Genomic DNA, 22,639 nt, shown 5'->3' with positions numbered 1-22,639 from the left:
TATTTTCCTCCTAATGAAAGAAAACAAGTATCACCACATCAAGACTCTCCAAAAAGAAGAAAATAAAAGCTTTCTTAAGCCCACAGTCAAAAGAGCATTTAACTCAGGCTACCTACAAGCAGGCCAAATTAGCCAGGAGACATGACTGGCTCGTGAGCAGGGGTACCGCATGCAGAGTGACTGGTTCACCTGCAAAACCACCCCACTTGTTCCGCAGCCGAACATGACCGGGGAGCAGGGAAAGCTGTGCTGGCTCCAGCCACCCCTTAGCAAAAAGGTGACTTGTCCTGAAAGCACTGTCATGCCTGAGCAGGCCCCACCTGTGCCTGGGAATGATGTTAGGATGTCATCCGCTAGCTGTCACTTGAATTAACTCCACAGTAAAGGCAAGTTCTTTGATTCTTAATGCTTTAGGGCGATGGCCGTGCCTTTCCCTATTAACTCTGCTGAAGACATTTTGCTTTGCTGCTGTACATAACTTAATTTCCACCTAATTTCCAGGGAGAACTTTCCTTCTGATCTGTGTAAGAAGGTTATTTACAGAGACAGCTGCCCGACCCAGCTTTGAGCACCCAGGAAAGGGAGAGCACGACCTGTCCTCGTGCTCTTTTATATTTATACAAAATACCCCCATATTATTTTGTAGGACACTTGTCAGAAAATAAAAACCTTACACTGAGACCTTCTCTATATGTACATGTACCATACCTCAGATAGATGTACTCTGTACACAGATACTGAAAATAAACAGCTCCATGCATCATCAGAATTTACATAACAAGAACATGTTAGATCTAGAAGCTGTAGTCTTAAATATACAAATATCTTAAATAAAAAACATTTAAATATTTTGTATGTAAACAGGTCTTTACATATATAGTAGACTAGTACTTGATTCGGGGCCTCCAGACAGGATTCAGAGAGGGAAGTGGACATTGAGTTGACTATGTAAAGTCAAGTCTGGTTATACAGATTTAACAAAGAATATGGAAGCAAAGACAGCACTGCATATGTTTTTAGTCCAACTGTAGGAATCATATATTCTCCAATTCAGCCCTTGTAATTCCAGAGCCACCAAGAAAGAGTGGAGGCAACATTTGTTGAATGACAAAAAAACCAACAAGAAACCCCAAACATTTTTCCTAAAACATTTCTCTATCCCCTAACCATGTTTGCTAGTTGTTTATTTCAATGACTTTCCCTATTAGCTTGGCTGACTGCATGTTAAGTATATATATAAATATATTTAAAAAACCAGAATTTCAGCACCTATTGTATAGGGAGGCTTTTATAGTGCAGTTATTTATCTGCCTGAGGTGCAAAGTTTGGCTTGCTGCAGTGTGTCCTGTGAATCCTGTTAGTGCTCTCAGAAAGAAACTACTTCAGTAGCAGCACTGTTGAAAAACAGTCCTTCAAGATTCAAGTGAAAATGTTAGTAAAGATGCATAGCAACACACAGTAGGCCAACAGGTCCTGCTCAAATGAGTGACAGGGTCTAAATACTGCGGCAATCTTCTACTTCCCCCTTGCAGAATGAATAATATGGAGGAGTGAGTGCTGAACTGCTGTTACAGCATTTCTGGCCACCTTCCTTGGTAGTCTTGTTCTCTTTGTCTAAAAAAGTAAGATTCCTAAACAAAGGCAGACAAATGAAAATCATTACCTTCTAAGTGAGTAGTACAAATTAAAATAAAATCAAAGAAAAAAAAAAAAGACATGTGAGTGGTAGCACCTATGTAAAATACCACACCGGTAGCCATACGCAGAAATTATATGTAACAGATATATTAATATATATAACTATAAATAAACTAGAATAAAACTGTCCAATAAAAGTAGAAGAAGGTTAAGTGCTCAGAGAAGACTACTTGTCCCAAAGGAAACAGGGGTCAGGAGAAGTTTGCTGGGGTGGGAAAGCATCAGGGCTCTGACCAATATGCTCGTCTAGCAAAAAAAAAGCTGAGTTGTTAAAAAAACAAAGTCCTAAAATTATGAAAGAAAAATGTATTTCAGATCTCAGATACTTAAGTCATGAATTTGCAAAACATATAGAAGACATTTACTCACATCAGTAGGGAATTCTGGATCACTACTTTTTGGAAAGAGGGTGGAAAAGGAGCGATGTGCTGAAGAGCCCCAGCAGGTAGGACGTTCAGATTCCTAACTTCAGGCACCACTTTTCTGTATTCATGGTCAAAAGGGTTCCAGCAATAAAGGCTGACAGAAGCATGCTACATTGGGAAGTAGCCAACCTTCTCCTCCTCCTCCTCCCTGTCCAATCTCTTCTCAGCACGGTGAAACTTTGCATTTGAGATTCTGTGGGGGATGATACAATTTTCACTTCCTCATTTATTCTATGTATTCAACCCTAAAGAGCTAGCTCTTAAAATACCAGTCTTGCTTTGAAGAATATTACTTCATTAGCATTGCTTTTGGAAAAAGGTCTTTAAGAGGCAGAAGATTCAGCCTCCCGAGTACCCATCATCTTTGCATTCCCTAACCACAACGCTCATTTTCCCAAACCAAGCACTTCTCAACAAGTTACGTTAGGTTCACAGACATAAAAAAATTCTAACTCTCATTTATTTCCATACTATTTTTTTTTACTCCTAACCCATGCCAAACACTTTCGCATATTTTATGCCAAATACTTAGGTGAAACATTTTTTAAACTTTATAAACCTTTTTTTTTAATTGCTATATTGTCGAGGAGCCAGAAACCATCACAGACAATGTTTCTACTGTACTGGGAGCTGTGCAAATGAATCCAAAAGATTATGCTGTCTCTGCGATGAAGACTCACATTCCCATGGAATATATCTCTTTTTCACGAAAAGGGAGCAGTGCTGTGCACAAAGATGATGAGACCTCAAAAATGCTGCAGAAGGTCCTGGGCTGCTGTAGATACCTGCCTACCCTTCGTACAGAAGAAGCAGCAGTGTTGGTAAGGCCAGGTTAGTTTAATGCAAAGGCACTAGCATGCAATGGACTATTTGGAAATAACATATTTCCAAGCTTCTCCGCTCCTAACAGCAAGAACAGGGATTCAAGGAATTACTCAGAAGTTCACCTGCAAACTGCCAGTTCATAAAATCCAGATCTTGTAAGAAATGACTCAAACTTACTACCAAGTTCAGAGCAGTCCAGCGGCTCATAGGAACAGGGTCTAGTGGGTCAAAGAGACTATGCCACAAGTCATCTTCACCTGGCAGAGTTGCTAAAAAGCTAAGGAATACTCAGAAAATGAGGTATCCCTTCTGCATCAAGCATGTAGTATAGAGGAGTATGAGGGAACCCACAGAAGAAAAAAAAAAAAAAGCCTGTTCTGCAGTTATTAGTTTCCAGCTAGACACAGACATTTGGGTCAAAAAAAACTACTTTTCACATTTCTGTAAAGAACTGTTAAATACAAGAAACAGCCTTGATTTTCACTGCTTTTGAGTTAAAAAGCTAATAAATCCAATTTAATGAACCAAGAGCTAGGCAAACAGGGTAATTAAAAGCCTTCATCCTACCCTTTCTGAGTGCAATCTGGAAACCAGAAAGGGCAGTCAAGAACATGATGAGATTTTCATTCAAAGGAGACATCTTATTTTAAAAGCAGTATACTCAACTACAAGCAATACTGTCTCTTATTACCACTCATATGGGATGATAACACAGAAACAATAAATAAAATCCCAGGCAACCAGTCTGCCTCCATATATTGAGCGAACGTAAAGAAAACATATAGGAAAAGGGAAGGAGTCCTGAGAAGGCCATCCTAGCTGAACAATTTTTAAGATGGAAAAGGTAAAACCTTTCACAGAACTGAGAAGTTACACTAGAAAGTTACCACAATAATAGAGAATACTTTGTCTAAAAGGGGTAATTTGCATACATTTCCCTTTATAAACTTCAGAACTGGAAATATATGAACTCGGATTTACTGCTTGTCCATACAGACCGGTTTAACTGAACATGAAGTTTCAGTAAGGTTAAATTCTGAACTGATACTTATTTTGTTGTTAAAGCATGTTGTGTTGCTTTAGCTTCAGCCAATCCCTACTACTAAATGGAAGTAAATATAAAGCTAAAAGGGTTTACAAAAAATCTTGGTTTTTTTCACTAAGTAAATGAAAATAAATCACTGCACCTTCCCCATATGCAATAAAAGACGGATTTTTTTTGGATGCTGGATTTGGAGAACAGCGCATCTGCTGGGACTCTGGCTGGCTGGAGACCCACGTTCTCCATTGTCCTCCTGACTGTTTTCAGACTTATGAATGTAACCGAGGGGATGCTTTGGTTCAGAGATTCCTATTTAGCTGCAAACTGGGGGTCAAAGCATGCAATGAACTAGCTATAAAACCTTGTCCCAAATCATTACTGTAAACAGTGGTACACAGTATGCTTAGGGTAAGAAAATATTCAAACAAAACCACTGAACCTCATCAACAATTTCAAATCTTTAATTAAAAAACCCTCCTAACAGCCAGACCTGATGCCTCACTTGCTCTCCCATTTTTTCTCTTTCCCTCCTTCCCCTTCTCAAATCCTGGTAAAACAGTGAAACAGGAATTAATTCTTCTGGGACAAACATTTCCACTTGAAAACATTAAATACAGTTATTTCAAAATACCTACACACTAGAGCTCTTAATTTTTATTTTGTCTAACAAGAAGTCCTGAAAACAGATTTAGTAAAAAGAAACAAATGCATGAATGATCTTCTGTTTCTCGTTCTGTTTTTCAGAAGTATATCCTCCCTTTTTGGCTTTAAAAAAGTCTTAACCAGAGAACTTGTGTTACTTAAAGTTTGCACGCACTGCACAATGAAATGTGAAGCCTTTTTTGCAAGGTGGTTATAAAGGCTACCTGGAAGTTTACTAGTTTTTGCCTATTGGAAAACCTTATGGATAACTGTACAACTATTACTACACACGTATCCTAGGAGACCAAAGAGCTTTCGCATTTAAGAGCTTACTTCCCAGCCACCCTCTCGATACACATCTCATGCATTTATAAATAATACAAATAGCCATGAGAAAGGAGGATGCTGGTTTAATTTCAGCCAGAATGTACACTGACCTCTGCTTATATCAGTGTAAATGTTTCCTTTCATTTGACTTCTCCTTTCTCACCTTCTGACTACAAAGATGTCAGAAATCTCACGTCATTCATGAAATGTGTTTTTTAAACTTGAATTTTACAACTGAGCAAAGCTAAAATTTCTTTATCTTTAAAAATTCATATACCTACATGCAAATCACCAGAAAGAGCCTTTGTATTCATGCAAGTGAAATTTAGATTCCTGACCACAACGTTTTGCAAAGCATCAACCTGTTAAATACAACATATCAGAGAACCATATAATTTAGGAAAAACCCTCAGAAAGAGAAATGCAAAAAAAAAGAAAACAAAAGCACAAACCAGCTAATTCAAGAGAGATTCACTTTACACTTTGGGTTAGAATAGTCTATGCATTTGAAACAAGCTGAATTGAAAGCATTCCCTTCGTTTCTTGTTTGTAATTCTCATCACAGGGTCTAACCTGCAATTAAGCACTCGGCGCCCAGCCTCTGAAGAAGAGCATCTTTAAAATGCCGAGCGGAGCCCCAGAAACACCCAGGTACAATTCCCCAGCAGCCAGCACTGAGGATATGTTATAAAACCCACAACACAGAGCATGACAGCCCCTTCCCTTCATCACCTTTTTAGCCTACATTTCTTACCCTTCCATCCCAGCGGAGGCGAGGAGGGAGCACAGCATACCTGCCCAACATAAAGGAAAAGAAGAAAATACTGTTGTTCTCCTGGAGGAGGGGATATCACATGACAACAGGGAACTTCAAGGAAAAAGGTTGTTGGCATGCTGGTATACACAAATTAATTCACCGGTGGGTAATTAAAAACAGGACCAGCCCCTCCTATAACCACTAAGCAGCTCTCAGGGTTTGATTTACTTAAAGCAGTAAATTCATCTAATCACCTAACCTCACACAAATACAAGTGAAGCCCTAATAACTGTGGCTCAGTAAATACTAACCGAAGCAGAAGCCAGCATAAAAGATCTGCAGGCGCTTACTGACACTGTGTCCTTTTCAAATCCTAAACCTAACATTAACAGCAGGCTAAAATGTCCCAAGCAATTTCTCATGAATGCATAATGAAACAGTACTACTACATCTAGCGCATCACAGTTTTGTAAGCACACCCGGCAAGCATGTGTGGGTTTCAAACACACAGGAATACTTAAATAACTCCATGTATATAGTGGCTTTGCAACACATACAGGACATTTCAAGTCTCTGTCATGCTCTCCACATGCTATGAATATTATGTAAAGCAAGAAAAACAACAAATTGGATTATACAACATTATTTTTCTTTCCTCCTCTCTTCTATTGAAGAAAATTCTGCTTTTAAAAAAAGAAAATTAAAATGAAATGTTGAAACTGTTCTCGAAACTGCATATACTTTCTGAAAAAGTCTCAAATTCTGTATAGTTTTATAATTCAGGAGCTCAATACTAGAGGGGTATTCAGTGCAGAAAGTCAGTTTTATATCCTGAAATTACTCTGCTTTTGTCAATTGAAAAAGAAGAAGAAGGAAAAAAAAAAAAAGGTATTCTGTTTTTCTTTGAAATTAACTAACTTCCTGGCTTTTTGAATACTCGATATACTGCATATATGCAGACTCACAAACTACAAACCACAGCAGCTTTTATAAAGTCCAGTATATTGGACTGCAATAATTCCACTTTCAAATTGAATACTTAGTTATTACTTTTCCATTATACTGGACATAACACAAATGACATGCAGGAAAGTCTACAGCCGGCTAAATGTGATAACCACTATATCCCTCAAGACACTGTCCTCTCCCTTCATTTAGTTCCATAAAGTGGATGAAAAACAAAACCCTAAACCTACAAACACCACTATAAATCAGCAGTAGACAAGTATGTTGCAGCAGCAAAGGGTTCAGTTTGAGGTCTCAGTGGATGCTTCAGAAGACTTCAGGGTGGTCTTTATACCATCCTCCACTTGAGAAAACATGATTGCAAAGTAAGTTACCCATCTGAAAAAGTACCCAAACTGTTTTTCTTGACTCTTCTCGGCTTGACATGGTCTTAAACAAACAGGCTTGGATAAACAGCATAATGAAGAGGACTGATGTTCTTCTGGTTCATAGGAGAGCTGCACAGCCTAGACAAGACATCACCCCTCTTGAGGTCACCAGACCAGTTTACTAAATTGTCTGATCAGAAGCAAGGCCCATTCTGCTCTCTTCTGTGAGATAAAGCCTGCAATGATATTTCAAAGACCTAGAGAGCACTATGGAAACTTTTGACCTCTGCTAGAGACATTTCCAGCAGCACTAAAATGATGATGCCAATGATATTTATGCTAGGCTGGAGGCGTTGTCTTTGGATTTGAGCATTTGCCTGTAATACACCATTTCATTTGGAGAACAAATATAAGCCAATCCTGACTACAGAGTTCCTCTGCCAACACACCAGTACTACACCTACGTGGGCTTCCTCTAGCACACAAGTGTCATTAATTACAATAAAAAGAAAGTCATGTCTGGAAATGGCATTTTCTAAGATATCAAGATTTTTAACATGGGGATCTTAGCTGTACTGTGAAATGGTGTGGTGAAATGCCATACAGTAAAGGAAGGGGGTAAAAGCAGAGCCCTCGTGCCACACGGAAGTTGCTGCCCAGCCCAGCTCTGCAGCCACAAGGTTCCCTCCGAAGCCCCAAACACCAGCACTGCTCTCACTACAGATGAAGGTGGAGGACGACAGTCAGGATCTGTCTGCTCAGTCAATGGGCTGAATCAAAATTCTGGGTCTGAGCCCCAAAACTGCCTTCAGGAGCCACGTCTTCAAAAGTCCCAAATGGCTGAAGGAAGCACATTCTCCTGAGCGATAACCTATTCCCTCCATCAACATGGGGTTTAGCACACAGGCTCCGCAGTTTTAGCAGTGCTTTACAGCAGGAAAATTATGATTTTAAGATTTGATTTCAACTAAACATACCACATGATTGCAATGAGAAGCTGAATAATGAGATTTTACTGGAAATAAAGAAAACCCACCACAAAGCCCCATATTATACTAACCTCAAGAAAAAAAAAAAAAAACTATTTCCAAAGGAAGAGGTAAACAACTTTTACTCACATTAAAACATTGAGCAATGTGCATACCACCACTAAAATACAATTAATACACAGCCTTCTGAAGAGTCCAAAGGAGCAATTTAATTAACCACCCACTGATGTCATAAATGACAAGAACACACAAAGGTAATGGCACCTTATAATTGAAAATGTCCTGTTTATTTAGCTGAGCAATTGTGCTGTTCTATGTTGTGCATAAATATGAGGAAACATGTTCTGAACTCATGACATTTTTAACTTTGTAAGGTGTGACAGAACAACGTACTGCCCATGATATAGTCACTCTATATTCCACTTATTTAATGCCTTTATTTAAGAACCTCAAAGTCACTGACAACCATAAAGGTCTTAACCTTTATGAACCCTTTTGATGGGGTTTTTCCATGCTCTCTTCAAAAACGCAGAAGAGCTGGGAGGAAAAAAGCAATTTTATTGGTATGCCACTTCAAACAAACTATCGTCTCATGTAGGGACTTAGTTTATATCTTTAGTTCTCCCACTTCCATACAAAAGGATCCTCTGTAAGCCCCCATGAAATATTTCTGTTGATGATCCTGTAAACTCATTTGGCAGTTTCTCACCCTTTTCCTTCATGTGGGAAAGCTTCGCTCCAGTTACTAAATACTTTATTAAAGCTGAAGAGAAGCAATTTTTATCAAGGTAGGAAAACAATGTAGCGAAACACATGAAAGGCTCCTACTCATTTTTTTCATGGGACTTTTCATGGATAAAGCTGAACTGAATTGATATTCCTTGTTGCATTCACAAAACTCAAAATGCCTTTGTGTTGCTGCATTACAGCCACCAAAGTCTATTTGACTGAGCATGAAACAGAGCACCATCTGAATTTATGAGCTGTCTAATGGACACACTAGGAGCATTCATTTATACCTGCTTTGGGGCATACATTTAAAATAACAGACTGAAGAGACTTTCTTCAAGCATAGCAGTCTCCACTGGAAAGCTGCTTGACAGACTAAAAGACTTTCCTTACAGGACTCAACAACATCCCATAAAATGAACCTCTGCGGTCCGACACCACAGCAGCAGTGGCATGTAAGGATGGATGCGGCTGCCTCGTACATCAGTCTCAGGGTCTCTGGTCCCACATGTCCCCTCTATCAGCAGCCCTGGGATGACATCAGTGACTTTACATAGCATTGGCTCCCTGCCCACCTACTACAGGAAAAGCATACCTTAATAGAAATTGTACCATTAAGCATTGATCCCAGCAGCATCGCTGTACGATGTATCTAGCTGAAGCTATTAGTTTGCGTGTACGCATTAAATACACATTTATGCAATTTTGCACCCAACAGTGAAATCTTTACTTATTGGTATTAGCTAGTCATGTTTACTGTTCCTGAGGGTTTCCCATTATTAAGTGTTTATTATATTTACTCAGTCTGTAGCAAACCATTACCAGGCCTACCTAGCCGTATTAGCTGCCTGTCAGCAATGCCACCAGATATGTAAACATCTCTTTAAAATGATGAAACCTCCCATTATTTTTATGCATTACGGTTTATTTACCAATTAGATGTTCTTGAATAAATACCATAAAGCAGCCTTTAATAATTTTTGTAACTCTTTTTTTTTAAAAAAAAAAAAAAGTCTTTCCAGCTTTCACGTGTTAACTCTTCAAGAGCATTCACATCAGAAACCGGCAGGTCCCAGGTACCACCTGTGCCCCATACCCCAGCAACAGCACATTGTTAACACTCCCTTACATACCCCTTCCTCAAAGGACTCTTACTGCAGGATGGAACACAGAGCTGCCTTCCAATGGTTAATCATGACGACTGCTGCACGTTTCCAGGATGCATTCCCTCTGTGAAAATGGTTTAGATTTTCTGCTTCCAAATGTTATAGAAATATACTGCTTAAACTGTAATCTATCATTCAACTGCCTGCAGCTTCCAAAACAATCTGGACTGCTCAATACTGCTGACTTGTTTCTAACGTTTACTATTGCAATAAACTTTATCAGAAACACTTGCCTTTTTCCATGCCATTAACATATTTTGAAAGAAAACAATGCTCCACAACTCTTTGAAAGAACTACATTTACCCATCATATTCCTCCCTAACACCTGCACTAGAGGTTTCTCAAGTGATCTTACCTGCCGCAAGAGCACATTCATAGTACACAGACTTCATATGCTACGTTAACTAGGTAGCAAGCATTAGAAAGGAGACTGACCACAGCTACAGAAAGGCTTAATCATACAAATATTTGTTACAAGTGTCATGTCCCACTGGGGAAAGCTCTCAAAGATAAACCGTGTTTGTGTAACTCAAAGTCACTTGCGATGCGGGACAGGGGAAAAGGAACAGGGAGGCCTCCGTAGCACAGGAGAGCTCTGAATTTTACACTTCAGTGAAAATTCAACTCTGAATTTTTCACAAAATATCAGAACTTGCCACCGAAGAGAGCAGAAATATCAGATCTTGAAGATGACCATCCTCAAAACCTGCTTGTAGGAATCCCTACGGGTTAAATATTGCCTGTTTTCCCCTACTGATAGGCAGATTTTTTTTTTTCCTTTATAACACCATTCTCCCAAGTTTTCTGCTACACAAGTTTGAAAAGCCAGAGCTGTGGTGGTCTGAGGCTCGTTTATGAAACTGGCCCTTACTATTTCCCCAGGCAGCCTGGAGGGGCAGGCAGCAGCCAGACCGCGTCCCTCCTGCCTCCTGGTGATCCCTGAGCCCACTTCTATGGAGACTCGGGATGAATGAGAGGAGATAAGTTATTAAGTGATCAAAATACACACAGAAAAATAAATCATTTTAAATACTACACGGGGAATGTAAGTAGTTTATTAATTGCATCTTCTAGATTAATTTCTGCTTTCATTAGGTCATGGCACAGTGAAGTAATTTAAATCAAGGGATTTAACAGCACTTTGAATTAGTTAAATAATGCTAATGCTTACTGTATATATTCAAGTATTTAACTCACAAGAGCTGCTTTTCTTCACTATTTTATAAAATTAGTTTAAAAATCAAATGTATTTCATCACCATTCCTGGTAAAGAACCTTATTTAGATTTTACAAGAATAATAAACAATAACATTTCATGTTTAAATACAACTTTTAAGTATTCACCTAAACAAATCATACTACTTATCACTACAAAATTAGATTCGTTCAGTGAAGAAATATTGCTTTTCTGCCTTCCTGCCCTCCCTGACACCAAAGGCGGCTTATGTTTGATTTCTACCACTGAACAGCCCTTCCATTTGCCCATTTTTCACCACAGAACATAATTTTGGAAGTGGCAGTCCTGCCTTAAGCTTGAATTATTGCCGCCAAAAATCTCATCGTTACAAAATTTCCTTTGTATTCTCAAAATTAGGATGACTAGAAAATAAAATACCATTTTTCAGGTTCCTATGCACATCAGCACCTCGACTTACCTCAACACCAACGCCTCTGCACAGGACCTGGCAAACAACCTTACAATTCCTTAAGGACACCAAATGTCCTTAAACTCAATTGTCTGAATTGAGAGGAATTCATTCTACTGCTATATTTCCCAAGTAATTTCTTATAGAAGAATTACATTAGGAGTTGAGGACAAATTTAGTTCTTTCCACGCCAAAGCCTGCATTCACTTTGTGGCTTTATAAACTCCAGAATTGCTAAATACATGTAAACCTCTTAAATAAATAAATAAATAAAGCACTGAGAAAATTTTTCTTCCAGAATTACTTTGCAGCGTAACTACAATGGTACTTCTCCTTTGCTGCAATATTATGTTGTGGTACTAACTCAGAAGTTCAAACCGTTTTCATTTCTTTATTACCAGTAGCAATCTAGGAAATGCTGCCATCAATAGTAAATCTACATGAAGTCACACTCCTCTGGTACATTTTGTGCATAGCAATCAGTTCATAACACAATCTTGTGTTGTTTAAAATTCAGTTTATTCTTCAATTACTCTGCTAGCCCAACTCTAATTTATTATATTTTCTGGTACATTTGATTTTGAATATTATGACATCGTGGCTCATGCCATTAGAGAAGAAACATCAAATGGTGAGGATGTCTAGGGACAGCTCAGAGTAAGATAGCAACAGCCTGGAAAATTAACAATATCAGTGTCTCTGTGCTCAGCTAGACCTCTCCTGCATTAGCGCTAAAAAAAATTGGCAGTATTTCTCCAATATAGACTTGACATCCAGGAAGAGCCTCAGAGTCACCATAAAACCTCAGCTAGTGCAGTGGGCAGCGCAGTGGGCAGCTTGGGTGGTTGGGAAGGCAGATGGCAGCCTCTGAGCCCACCGGGGCAGCTGAGCTGCAGAAGAAATGAAACACTGGCCCTGCTGCTGCTTAGAGCCCACCAAAGAAAACAACATGGTTCTAAATGCCATCGATACTATATATATTGATTTTTTTTTTTTTTTTAGCCTTGCATTGTCTCATTCCTAGCTATCATTTCATTCTCCCAGCACCCAAGGTGAAATGAGAGGCAGCAGCCAGAAGCCTTCTCAGAGCATCTTTCTTGAGAACCCTGGCAGAAGGGAGGACTTCGCCTCCCCCTCCGGCTTGGCTACCGACTGCATTAACCTTCAGGGCACACTGCCAGCCCCACCTGCTTACTCAGGCTTTTGCCAGTAAGGGAAGTTCTCACCGCACTGATTCGTCCTTTGAAGATGCATCCTCTTTTGCTTACTTCTTACTTCTTCCTACCACATTTGGAGTTTTAACTCCTGCATCCGGAGGATGGAGGGGCAGTCCTGATGGGGAAACATGAGGCTCCTGTATTCTCATCTGACCTTTTTCTCTATGAAAGGTTCTGACAACTTCAAACATGAAAAATCCTCATGTGCCTGCACAGCTTGCTCTGTCCCAAGAAATTCCACACTGGGTTTTGAAAAAAATTTATATTTCCCTTCTTTTGTCTGTTCTTCAGAAAGCCTGAAGGCAGCTTGCCAAAACAATCCCCAAGAGCAAATGCTTTGCAGGGAAACCCAGGCAGCTGGACCCGCCAGAGGCTGCCAGCATTGGAAAGAACTTGCAGTGGAGGAAACCTGGCTGGACCCAAATCCTCACTGATCGTTTTGTCCTCTGAAAAAAAGCAGGCAGACTACTTTTCCTCTATACGATAATAAGTTTTCTGTCTCTGAGCTGTCTTGTAGCTCAGGCAGTATTGCCAGCTCCCTCTAAACCTCACAAACAGTAAGGACTTTACTAATTATGTAGTTGCTGCAACTGTTGCAGTCATTTAAAAAATGTCAAAAATTACACTAGCAATGTTAAAACATGATGATTCATGTTGCAAGGTAATTTACAAAATTAAGAAATGCCACTTTTCATCTTAGCCACTGCCTTTCAGTTTTCCCCACCCCTCCTAGACTTGTGTCGTAACCCAGTTGCTGGTTTCTGTTCAGATGTTTTTCTCCCCAGCAGCCCAGTCCCGTGCAAAGGACGGACACAAAAGGGAGTAGCAGGAAGGGTGCACAAGCAAATTTCCAATGTTACATTGCTTGATTTCACATTTAAAAAACCCCACTGAAAGGAAGTTTTTGGTGCACGAGAAATATGGAGTACAATTTTAGCTTGTGAAGTGTGATGGAGTCAGAGCAAATCAGATCAGGCCGCACTTAGGTGGGATGGAGAATTGGGATGGAAGGACTCTTCCCTCCTGTTAAGTGCTATCCCATGCCCCTGTGTAATGAAACATCACCACCATGATGAGAGAAAATAGCTCCTCTCATTTTGGTATATGGGTGCCAGGAAAACATATTGACTAAGTTCTTTAAAAGCACATGACGACTTCAGCTCCAACCATCTTCTCTTCTCAATCCCACATAAATTTAACTAATTTGTCTATACTTATGCTGCAAATCAATGCACATGCTCCGGTGCCTCCCTGCACCTGCTCTTATTACCCTATGTTTGAAACAAACCATGAATTGAGACCAGAGACTCGATTTCACTTCCCAGTGTGCAGAGACTAATCATAAATAATTGATGTCAGCTTCATTTGGGGCACCGCCTCCGGCATGCAATGGAGACTTACGGTATGCACCAAGAAAAGAAGGATTTGTATATAAAATGATTTGGTAATCTGAAAAAATCCCTCAGTAAACAAAGGAAGTTTATAGATAATCGTATTAAAGATTAGAGTTGTTTTAAAACAATGCAGAATGTATATGAGAACATCTGGGAAGAAAGATGGTAGTTTTAAAAACAAAACCTTGGGGGAAAATATTTTCCCCCTCAAACAGAAAACAGTAATGCACTTTATTAAATCCTAATCCTCTTCAATTCATGCTAAGGCAGAGCATTTTTTCCAATAGAGAGCTTTATCAATCTATTTAAACGCAATTTTATAAATAAATATATTTAAATACAGTTGTAGTCTCTGATTAAAGTATTGGTTATTCTACCTTTTTTTGATTGCTTCCATTTTATTTCAAATTTGAGAAGCAGGTTAATTACAGAAAACTGAGTAAATTTATTAAATAAGGACAGAACTTAACCTCTGGACTACAGAAAAATACATCATGATAGCAAAAGCAATCTGATGTCTGTCTTTTTATATGCACCTACTCATCAGCTGGAAAATTAAGACAATAACTCCTTCTATCTTATGAATGTTATTATTTTTCCATCACTCATTTACTGTTTTCCGAACTTTTTTTGTGGCAATTTATGAGGCGTTTAAGACATTTTCTATAATCAATGTTGATAATCATTAATATTTATACAGAACTTCACATTATACATTATTGAAGCTCCTCACTGTAACTGCTGACAGCACCAGAAGAATAAAGTTACTCCACAACTAAGAAGTAAAAGCAAAAACTACAGACTTGACCAATAATTAAGTTGGTAAAAACATACTGGATCAGACTTCTATAATGTCTTTACCTATGAGCTAAATGTGGAAGGATCTCTAACTTAAGATCTGAAAAGAAAGAAAGGAGAGCAAAAAAATTGTTGAAAGAAAAGAATAAGTACAGGGTTTGTTTTCCTCCTTTTTATACCTTTTCATTTATTCACAGATAGAATTTAATTTCATATATACACACATATATGTAAAGTAAGTTCAATGACAAGTAGAGTGTTAACCAGATTTGTACCAGCAGCAATTGAGCCCTAGCAAAGAAGGGATGCTTTGCTATAACCATCATCACAGCTGTGGTGAATTCAGTGACTTCCTTGGGAGCAGAAGCCTGCAGAAGGACTCTCACACCCACAAAGGACTCCATGGAGTCACCACTGCAGATCCAATTGTACAGTCAAGCTGTAAGGATGGCTAAATAGGACTCACCATGTGATACATCATCTGAAAAATAGCATATACGGCATAGCAACTGCTCTTAACGTGTGGGTGCATTGTAGTGAAACCCCTTCTTTCCTGCATTTCAACTTAACCTGCTCAGCAGGTTTTCAGGTACACACAGCCTCACCTATATCAATGCTTTAGAACAAACTATCTTCTTTATCCTCAAAGTCACTATCGCAGCTAAAGCAGAAATCTTTCCTCTTTGACCCTTTGAGGCAAAAAAAACCCAAAACAAACCAACATTGCAGCACAATGTTGACATTACTGTGTGAAATAAGTTGCCTTCACTAAACTTGAGACTTAAAGACAAACGATACCTCTTGTGAAATCCATATGGTTCTGATCATTTGCAGGAGGCAACATGTCAAGCTGTACCCAGAAGTTCTTCATCAAATATCTTCCAATTCATAACAGCATGACACTTAATTATGAACATTTCCTGGCTTCACAGCTTTGCAAACTTTTCAAAATATGACTTAGGAAAACATTACAGTTCTACAGCATTTCTCTAGTCAGTGGCACACATCCCTTACTGCAGAAGAAGGAACTGTAACAGTTTCATTTCACACTCCAGTAACCCAAAATTCTGCATTACCGCTCACTTTAGTGTTAATTTTCCCATAGATTCTCTTTTTCTGCTTACATGGCAAGACAGCTCAGGTCAAGTGCACAGACAAGCTGTGCTGCTGATTCTCCTTTTTACCACCACTGAATCACCTTCATTTTTGCTTCACCAGAAAGTTATTTTCCCTGCAGAAAGCAGGAGAGCCACAGTCAATAGATAAGTCTGCAGCTATCAGTCAAAATGGATTTCGAAGTGGGAAAAAAAACTCCCTACAACTAAAACTGCAAGTATTATTTACGCAGGATCACGCCCACACTGTATAAATACACCACAACAGGTATATTTGCTGCTGTGCATGCAGTGAAGCCTAGTTCAGCTCATGTCACTTCCACATATCATAACAACACGTATGGTATCAGACAGACACGTCTCGGAAGCTATAGAATATAAAGGTATCAGCGCTGAACAAACATGCTGAGCCATCCCTCAGATAAGAGGAATGAAAAGCAGCTATTTTGCCAGACAAAGTAGAAAGATACCTTTTTTTACCGGTGATTCAAAAAAGAAACACATTTGGCGGTTGTTGCTGAATTCTTATGAAGTTTTGTAATGCACATGTAAAGATCTAACTTACATACCTTTTTAAGACATTCAGATGAAATGCACAACAGATCCACAAGTACACAAACATATCTGTATATTTACCCTAATATAACCCGTGTGACATTAGCTTTACCTTTGGCATTTAAAAGGAATTAAAACAGTTAAGAAGTGAACCTAAATTCTGAAGGCTGAACAAACAGCATTTTATACTGGTTTAGTATAAGGTAGGAAACCCTGTGATTTTTAAAGCTTCAATCTTCATTAGAAGCAGCAATGACAGCTTAGTAATGGACTACTTGTAAAAACAGTCCAGGAATTGACTTGAACTCATTTTTAATTAACATAAATGCAAGATCTAGCATGGACATGGAACTATTTCACTAATTCACTGGGTGAGCCTTCATTAGCCTCTGTCAGTAACAATAAACGGCTGAGAAAACCCCTCTAGAGCAAACAAGACATAAAAACAGGAAAAAGAGGCCGGACAGAAGGAAATCCTCATCAACCTGCTCCAGAAGGGGCTTGACTGAAGAAGTTTTTTAAAAGTTTAAAAACCAAGTTACTTCAATTAACAGTCAGGGCAGCCCCAGGGAGGGGCAGGGGTTTGGATGATAGCTATGGCGCATACATACTGCACCAAAGGTAGTTACAGCTCCATGATCAGAACAGGGTTTATAGCAAACTCTTTGAACATGACCAGAAAGTTTATACAGCACATTAAGCTCTATGTGGTCTTGTGATGTATCACTTACAGTTATTTCAGTCTGGTTACAAACAAGTTTGATAAAAAAAATATAGAAGACAATTATATGGGGCAGGGGAACAGATCTAATAAAAAGAGACAAGAACCCACAAGGAAGGGTGGGCTGTTGGTAAATAAATGCATGAACCTGGAAGTAACAATAAGGCGTCTTACTCTGCATGAAGTGGCAACAGTTGTTAACTGATTTTTTTTTCCTATAACTTAACCACCAAACATGTAGAAGCAACTTAATATGGCCCATATATAAGTATTTAATCTATTGCAGATATTCAGTGCAGTATCCATTAGGCACATAAAGATATTAACATCTCCAGTGTCCTCCTTGAAATGTGACTTGCTCTAGATGTAGGCTACCCAGTCATAAGATGGACTTTGAATGTACTGTTCTGCAGACTGAGGGCAGTGGAAGAACCAACTGTGCTGAAGTCAAAAAGTGACAAGAGCCTTGTGGGAGTGGTGGATTTTCTTGTCATTGTTGTTTTGCTTTTGCTGGTGTAGCAGGTAGCGATGTCAATTAGGAGAATGATTTGGATGACATCACTATGCCCGCAGAAAGCCCCAGTATAGGCTCTATTCTACTGCCGTAAGAGTACGTTGCTGATACAGCTCATTTCATCTGGGGAATAATACAAGGTAGGCAGACAAAAGCACATTCACATTATGACAAAGTAAAATGCATCAACAAAGGCAGCTCACTGATACCAGCCAAGACTTTTTTTAAATAAAGATTTTGTTCAGGAATGCCAACCAAAACTTGATAGCCAGAAAAATCACAACACGCCTAGATTCTGAAATGTTGCTTTTTGTCAGAAAAAAACCCCATGGGTTGGTCCTTTCAAAGCAAACACAACATTCCTGTGGCTGAACACGACAGCTTATCCGAGCACAATATAGCAACCACTGAAAACAGCTTTCCGCAAACTGGTTTCAGTACACAAGGCAGCGACATTTTACCTTCGTTAGCTTTGCTTGAATTTCCATTTGCCTCCGTTGCGCCAAAAACCTCTGCTGCACAAGCTTTCTTTTTCCTATGTATGAACTCAGAAACAAGGATTAGCACCAATCTGAAGAACAAAGTCACAGGAAGGGTAAGAGCTTAAATCCTCCATCACTAGTATTCTTTGACCTTTCAGGGCCAAAATTTTGAAAATGACACTGCATTTATAGAGGGTTGTCTGTGGAGGAGAGCTAGAATTCAAGCAAAAATTGCATGCAAAGGGGAAAAAAAAAATATCTATACGATGAGTACAACTGCAGGAGTCAATAAAAGTGTCAACATATAGGAACACTGACTTGAACCCAATAATAAACTGTGCTTATTCCCAATTGTTTTCTAATCAGCCAGCCCCCGGGAATGCACAAGGCAGCATCCTGACACCTCCCACCGGGTTTGTGCAAACTCTTTGGAGAAAGTCATGGGAACACGCAGTGGCAGGGCTATCTTGGGGGTTGGGTGGGGAGCACAACCTATGGCACACTTCAGAATCACTCCCACTGCACAGAACATACCAATGGAGAAGTAGGTAGCTTGTTGCTCATTTTTCCCCACAGTGCTGAATAAAATCTGACAGCAGTACATCACTCCAGGCAACCTGATCCAAAAGCCCCGCTTTGCCTTTCTGCAACTATTGGGTTCCTCCCTTTGCCCAGACACACACGGGTTGTCCTTCAATGCACACCACTTCCTGTTGTGCTCTATTGCTAGAAAAAAGATTAGTAAGTCATAGCTCCTTCTTTGTCATTATCTAGAACTACTTATTACTACCATTTACAACATTTTAAAACTGGATCAGTTCATATATTGGATATACTCCTTGATCAAATTGCATTTTGCTCTACAAACAAGGGTTCTTCGTAAAAATTCTGTACACCCATCAAACAGTGGTTAAGCATGACAAATCTCTGCAATGAAATATAAAAACACATTCTTCTCTGTGGAATGAAGGAAAAACAGCCAGGCAAAATGCAACATCTATCACTCCAACCCAAAGTAAACCAACTCTGCCTGGGCAAAAATTTACTTCTATATAATATTGAGTTGACACATTTATAGCCTCACAATTCCTTTCTTACCCAATTCAGTCTGTTTTGCTGTGATGACAGCAAGAAAATTCTAGACATTCTTCACAAAATACCACAACCCTCGAGCAACATCAGAACTTGCTCACTTAAAACAAAAATGAGGCTGCAAATACTGAGCTATGTTACCCCAAGGTCCCATTTTTTCAATAAAAATCGTTCCTACTAATTGGGTGGGAAAAATCACAGAAATGTGAAACAATTTAAAATCTTGCATGTTCACAAGTTACCTTTATATCAAACAACTGCATATTTAAGCTTTTCTTTTCCCTATCTAGCTCACAGCTCAGTGTGAGAGACTCAGCAAGAGATTCCAGCCCCCAAAGTACTTGTAAAGCTAACGTCAATTGAAATAAGCATCTATGGGAATGCAAAGGATTGACATCTATGCAAATCTGTATCACTAAAAATACTTTAGAAATAAAAGAGACACCTGTAGTATCGCAAAGCACATTGCAAGGATGAATGAAGTCAGCTCAGGTACAGCACTGCTACCCTCTGTAACGTAGCAGCAAGGCTGGAAGTGTCTCCATACGTGTCAGCAAACAAACCAGGCCCCAGTTCCAAAGCAGAAGTCAGCTACCTACATTACCTCATGCAGAATACAGAACAGTCAGAATGAAAACACATGACAGGTTTATCCATTGAACTTTGCAAACATAAATCCTGACCCTGAAAACATTTACATGCAGGCTTAACATTAAGCCTAAGAACAGACCCACTAATTCCAAAAGAAATACTTTGGTGTTTAAACATATGTAAGCACAAACATGTACAGAACCGGGGCCAAAAAAACCCCAAAAAGCACACACCACAAATTTTTTTTTTTTATTGCTCCGTAGACATCATGACCCAACATTTACATAATTTAATACTCATATTTAAAAGAATTTTAATCTTTGAAAGGCACTACAGTTTCTAAACAACAAACTCCTCCAGCCTGATAAAGCAGTTAAGCAGCATGCAATTCAATAGTGTCACGTTAAAATTACTTCTGCAAACCAAATCAACAAAGAATTTTCAAATATCAGGGACAAGCCACTGCTACATCACATAGGCAACCAGTTTCCTCTGGTGCCTTTTACACCAGGGAGCATTTTAACACTGAATGAATGCTGTTTTCTTATTAGTTACAGCTCTTAATGTGTAATAGCTCTTTAAACAAGCAGCTAATCTGCTTGCTGATCTGAGACAATCATTTATATTAATCCAATGTCTAGTAGACATCACATCTTTACTCATTTCACTTTGATATTGTTGGTATCACTTCTTCACGGTTGCTTACAACTCTATTAAGACTTTTTTAAGAGTACAGAAAAATTGAATTAAAAGAGTGGGATATTTAAATATTTTTAAGTAGACAGATTTAACTAGTAGCTAACCACCCTCTGCTGTTTCTTAGTGATGCAGGCCCATAAATACATACCAAAATTGACAGGCTGTTCAGTGCAGGTAAAGCCTTACAAAACAACAAAGCTTCACCAAGGTCATCAGTGCTTCCACGAGAGCAGACTCCAAACAAATGCCAAATCTTGCAGTGTCAAAGCCAACATTTTTGTAATTATGCATGACAGGCTTTAGTAAGCTTATTTTTTAACCTAACCTGTCTCAAGAGAACAGTACTTTTCCACTCAATCACCAGTTTACGCTTCTCTTGCAAAGTTTCATTCCTAAATTGTAGCTTAATTTTAATTATTTTTTTTAATAGAAGATTCGAGTCCTGTGTTAGGAAATCATGCTGTGTTTGCAAATCTCAGACCTGAGTCCAAGGCCCTGGGCTCCCTCTTGCTGAAGTCACCAGGCAGAGTTAAGGGTCTGTAGAGTCAGAAACTCAGTACCGAAAACTCTCATTATAAAATTATGCCTTTTTTTTTTTTAATATCCAGGGATTTTAGAAGTGTAATAATACAAGCACTTTAAAACATAACATTACACACCATTTTTAATTAAAAAAAAAAAATCTAATTTGGCACAATGGTGTTCTTCGCAGCCTGCTGAATTTGGATATAATCATTTTATATTGCATTGTGCTCAGGAATGAGGATTCCTCCCCTGGTGAGCTGACTGCTGGGGAAAAAAAAAAAGTAAATGATAAAGGATCCTATTAAGTCTTATGGTTCTAGCAAGCACACCGACATACCTTGTTTCCATTTTGAGGAAATTTGTTTTAATAAAGTCAGGGCAGCATATGGTATTAACATGTTTATTTTCCAAGTGGTAGGGACACTAACTGAAACCATCTGATGTTTCTTCCTAAGCCTCCTTGATCTGCTGCTGGATTGCAGCTTAGAATAAAGCACCATGAAGCCAAAAGGAATTGGGTAGAAGAATAAAAAAAATCAGTGTTTCAAAGTGTTAATGAGAGCCAAGCTCAGAACAGTTTCTTTTGAACAGAAGCTCAAAAGCATTTATGATTCAAAATTTATTTCCAGGGACTATCAAACGTACCCCAAAGCTAATCCCTAACAGACATTTTTTACTTTGCAGAGACAAAAACAAACCCGCAGTATCATGTAATTAAAAAAGGAATTAAACGAAGCTCAGAAGTACTTAATAGTGGATTTCTACAGAAGTAAACAATCAGCGCTATGCACTAGGAACACGGCAAGAAAAGTCACAAGGGACTGTCAGATTTGTCACTACCACAGTTCCAGCAATTGTTTTCTCAATTAGTTGACCGAATAGTAATATTCTGCCAAGAGCAATGATAATTTTAAAGTATGCCTTGTTAAAGTTAAAATCTCCTGTTAAAGACAGGAGGTTTTAGGTTTTTAAACCACATTTTCAGTGGTAAGAGCTAACAAACGGGGGAAATGAAGGGAGAGCCTGGGTCGGAGCACCGAGGACTAGAGTTAACGTTTGGAAAGAGCTGCCAACGGCACAAGCTTCAGAGGCATTTTACATACAGCTCTGAGTTCCTCTGGCGCAGCTGTAAAACACATAACCTGAAACTAGCTCCTGCAGCAGGGGTTCGCTCGCAGCTGTTCTTCTGCCTCCCCCGCACGCAGTAATTTGACTCCTTTTCAGGCAGCAGCTTCTTTACTAGAGCTACACAGGAGCAGCATAGGTGCCCCGAGGGACCCCGAACACGGGCGCCTGCGGAGCGGCTCCCCACCCCCCCCCCGCTCAGCCCAGGGACGCGCTGCGGGTCCCGGCGC

General features: G+C 39.2%; 1 protein-coding gene across 7 annotated transcripts in view; it reads right to left on the bottom strand.

The window, feature by feature from the left end:
- The window catches only part of LNX2 (ligand of numb-protein X 2), a 59,938-nt gene that overhangs the window by 36,748 nt on the left and 551 nt on the right, over positions 1–22,639 (bottom strand). Inside the window, exons 1-4 of one of the 7 annotated variants that reach the window (XM_074815929.1) lie at positions 19,915–22,636; positions 18,912–19,103; positions 18,357–18,430; positions 2,068–2,316 (exon numbers count right to left, since the gene is read on the bottom strand). The exons of 2 other annotated variants lie outside the window; for them this stretch is intronic. The gene's annotated coding sequence lies outside the window, so the exon portion shown is untranslated. Of the gene's footprint in view, positions 1–2,067; positions 2,317–18,356; positions 18,467–18,911; positions 19,104–19,914; positions 22,637–22,639 lie in introns of those variants that run through there. 4 more of the 7 variants (XM_074815928.1, XM_074815927.1, XM_074815931.1 and 1 more) reach the window with 4 other exon arrangements.

The sequence above is a fragment of the Strix aluco genome, chromosome 2 (genome assembly GCF_031877795.1).
Source record: "Strix aluco isolate bStrAlu1 chromosome 2, bStrAlu1.hap1, whole genome shotgun sequence".
Taxonomy (NCBI): Eukaryota; Metazoa; Chordata; class Aves; order Strigiformes; family Strigidae; genus Strix; species Strix aluco.
The sequence above is the reverse complement of the archived record's forward strand: the minus strand, read 5'-3'. Positions and strand labels throughout refer to the sequence as shown.